The sequence below is a fragment of the Antechinus flavipes genome, chromosome 1 (assembly GCF_016432865.1).
Source record: "Antechinus flavipes isolate AdamAnt ecotype Samford, QLD, Australia chromosome 1, AdamAnt_v2, whole genome shotgun sequence".
NCBI classification, from domain to species: domain Eukaryota; kingdom Metazoa; phylum Chordata; class Mammalia; order Dasyuromorphia; family Dasyuridae; genus Antechinus; species Antechinus flavipes.
Window position 1 is genome coordinate 631,668,907 of NC_067398.1, and position 3,455 is coordinate 631,672,361.

At 46.4% G+C, this 3,455-nt stretch overlaps 1 pseudogene; it reads right to left on the reverse strand.

The window, feature by feature from the left end:
* Positions 1-897: 897 nt before the first annotated feature.
* LOC127547819 (RNA-binding protein EWS-like) lies at positions 898-2,939 on the reverse strand (annotated as a pseudogene).
* Between the last annotated feature and the right edge of the window lie 516 nt (positions 2,940-3,455).

Sequence of the window (3,455 nt, forward strand, 5' to 3'; positions counted from 1 at the left end):
AGGAGAGCTAGAAAGGCTCTAAGTGTAAGATGTTCTTTCTGGCTCACTTTCCCAGAACCAGACCAGCTACATCTTCTGCCTCAGAATTTTAGGAGTGAATTGAGTGTTCACAAAGGATTATCACATCTAAAGTGAGGGTTTACCAAGCCTTTTCAGGGCTACCCGTCCAACATTTGATGTCCACCTGCCATTCAACTCTTACCTGTGGCTCCAAGGAGATCTACAATGTACAACAGCCACACCTCAATAAAACTGTCTTGGCAGAAGGCTAAACCAAATTGAGGGTTACCAATAGGCCTCAAACCCAATAGTAAATTAGGAGGATGTAAAGACTTCCCCTGGCAGAATGGGTGAATGAGAACAATTTATTCCAATGGCCATGAAAGTGGCTGAAACAGGTTCCGGGGAGAGCTTAGAGCTTGGTCAGATACTGATAACACCAAGGTCATCCACTATATCCCAAGCCATTGCCAGATGTCCGAGTTTGCTACTGGACTTAGATGTCTCTGAAAGGGAAAGTGAGGTGGACAATTTGGTGCAATTCTGCCTCACATAAATCCTATTCACATGCAAGTCAAAACTTGTGTCTTGTGTCTTTAATTGTGTCTTTAGTTCTTTTTGAAAAGGAAGGATAAACACCATTATCAACTGAAGCTTCCACTAACTGTAGTGCCTGTGTTGTTAGGGATCAATGATTAGCACCCCATTCTTATTTTTTATATTTATAAACATTTGGAATTTTATTAAAAAAAATAATCATTAGCATTGTTATAGTTAGTTCTTCTCCTGGATCTCCACACAATGATATTTGAGCCTGCTCACAACAATGGTTTCTTTTTGGTTTATTAGTCTTTTTTAACAACTACCTTAAATGAAGGGAAAAAAAACCTCAGGGTACTACCATTCAACTTGTTTTAATGTTTCTCCACAAATGGTGAAAAATACTAAAGAACAGACAAAGAATCATAATGTTATGGCCAACATAATACATTTAAAACATTTAAAACATTTTCTGGCTTTAAAAATAAATCTGGTATTAAATGCAGTTCTGCAGAATTTTTGCTTCTAGTAAGGCTGGTTCTGCACTCCTGATGGTGCTTACCTTTATTCGTTTTTATGGATCCTCCATGTCCTCCTCTCCTGCCTCCCATTTGTTCCATGAGAGATCTGGGGTGACCTCCAGGTCCTCCTCTTCTTCCTCTACCAAAACCTCCTCTCTCCTTTCCTCGGCCTCCCTGAAAGCCACCTGTCTCCACCTCGGCCTCCTCTGAACATACAGCCAGGCCCTCCACTATCCATGAGACTACCTCTGTCACCCTCATGCCACTAGGGCCACTTCTGCCACGATCACCACCTGGAGGTGGAAAGTGTGGGGGAAGAAATCCCTCTAGTTTAGGGGCCTTATGCTGATTACATTCTGTTCTCCAAGCAAAATTCTGGTTTCCACAGTGCCCTAGCACTAACAATCCCCTGCTCTGAGCTGAATGTTTCCCCTCCTGATGAGTTTACTGGGAACTGCTAGTCCTCCCCTGTCTCCTTCTTTGCCTGCCACTGACCCATGGGTCCTCCTGGCCCTCCAGGCCCTCTTCGGAGGGGGGAGGCATCCTTCTGCCTTCACAGGATGGCAATACCTCACATACTGTTCATTGGAAGTTTCTTTAAGCCAGAGACACTAATTTTGCTCCCTTGGAAGTGTTTCCCATCAAACCATTCTACTGCAGCCTTTGCAATAGATGGGTCATCGTAGGACACTGAAGCATCTCCTTTTGATTTTTTCCTGTTATCTGAGTAAATGTTTATCATGGGCTGCCTGGTCTTTTTGTTCATCTTGACAACCCCACACTGTTTGAAAAAGTCTGCCAGCTCATCAACAGTCACATTTTCATTCAGTCCTTGTACATAAATTGCACTGATTTTGGAGTCTTCATCTAGATCTACAGGAAGGGGGAGGGTTAAGTCAAGGTTTGGTCCTTCTTCCATAGGTCCACCAGGCCTATGAAAGCCACAGAGCTCTCCAGCACCCACTCCATGGAGTTTTCCTCCTCCTCCTCCTGCCCACTTCTGCTCAGGCCTTCACGATCAAATCCCCCTCTCCCTCTGCCCGGGTTATCAGGGTCGCTCATGCTGCGGTTTTCTCCAGGTCGGGAAAAGCCTCCGGACTCCTGCCCACATACACCCATGCTACTGGGATGGTCCTGCCGGAACGCACTCTGCCGCGTGTAGCTGCTGCTCTGTTGGCTATATTGACTGGGAGCCTGGCTGTAGGATCCAGTTTTGGGGGAATAACCAGTGGGGGGCTGCTGCCCATAGCTGCTCTGTGGACCATAGCTACTCTGCTATTCATAGCTACTCTGCTGCTCTTAAGTATTCTGCCGGGAGTAACTGCTTTGATCGTAATTAGCCGGCTGCGTGGAGGAATAGCTGGTCGGAGGATAGGACGGAGGTGCGGTGGCTGGCTGCATGGGGTAGCTGCCCGGCACCTGTGAGTAATTGTAGTTGCTCTGTCTGGGTTGGCGGTAGCCTGCTGTACTAGAGTGAGGCTGCTTAGTCTCAGCCGGCTTGCTACGGTTCTGGGCTCTCACAGGTGCGGGGGCGACTGCTGGCCGCTGCCCATAGGTGGGGGTAAGCCGGCTAGTGCCACGTGCACACTGAGCTGCGTAGGAAGCCTGGGTGGTCGTAACTGTAGCAGTGTTGGTATCCTAGGCTCCTGTCCCATATCCTGGGCCAGGCTGACGATAAGCTTGAAGTGCAGTATAACTTATTGGAGACTGTCCATATGCACTCTGAGCCTGTGGATAGCTGAGATCTTAGGTTGCCCATGGCTTCCATAACTTTGTTTCCCATACCTGGGTGTTCTGTGCATATCCTTGATCTGGCTGGGCTGCATAAGACCTGTAATTCTGCTGGCATGCAACTTGACCGTAGTTGGGGGGTATCATTTTCTCTCCTTCCTCCCTGATTCTCTCATGATCTCTCTCTCTCTCCCTTGGTCCCTTGCCCTGTCCCCCAATCCTATTTTACTACTTACCCATCTATTAACTTTTACAAAGGGATATTTCTATGAAGATAGTAATGAAAAAAATGAACAAGAACAAATATCCATTCATTTTCTCTCAGGTTCTCCAGAACCTCAAAGGGCAGTCTCTCCTCTTTACTACCTTGATCTTTAGGGAGTAGGCTCAATTCCTGTATAGCACTGATATTGCCCAGTTTCTATCTGAATACAGTCTGTCTGCTGTGTGAGTTCTTCTGTAGGATTGGGATTCAGGTCAGTTCTGAAAAAGAACCCCTGCTCTTCAGAGCATCACTCTGGATGATGTTATCTACACTCACTCACTCTGAATCCAAACTCTGGGATTCTGGGAATCTGGAGCATCTTCTTGATGACCTTCTCACTCATTAGATTGTGAGATTCCACTTCTTGGATGGCAGATGTCATTACCTTCATTTTCTAA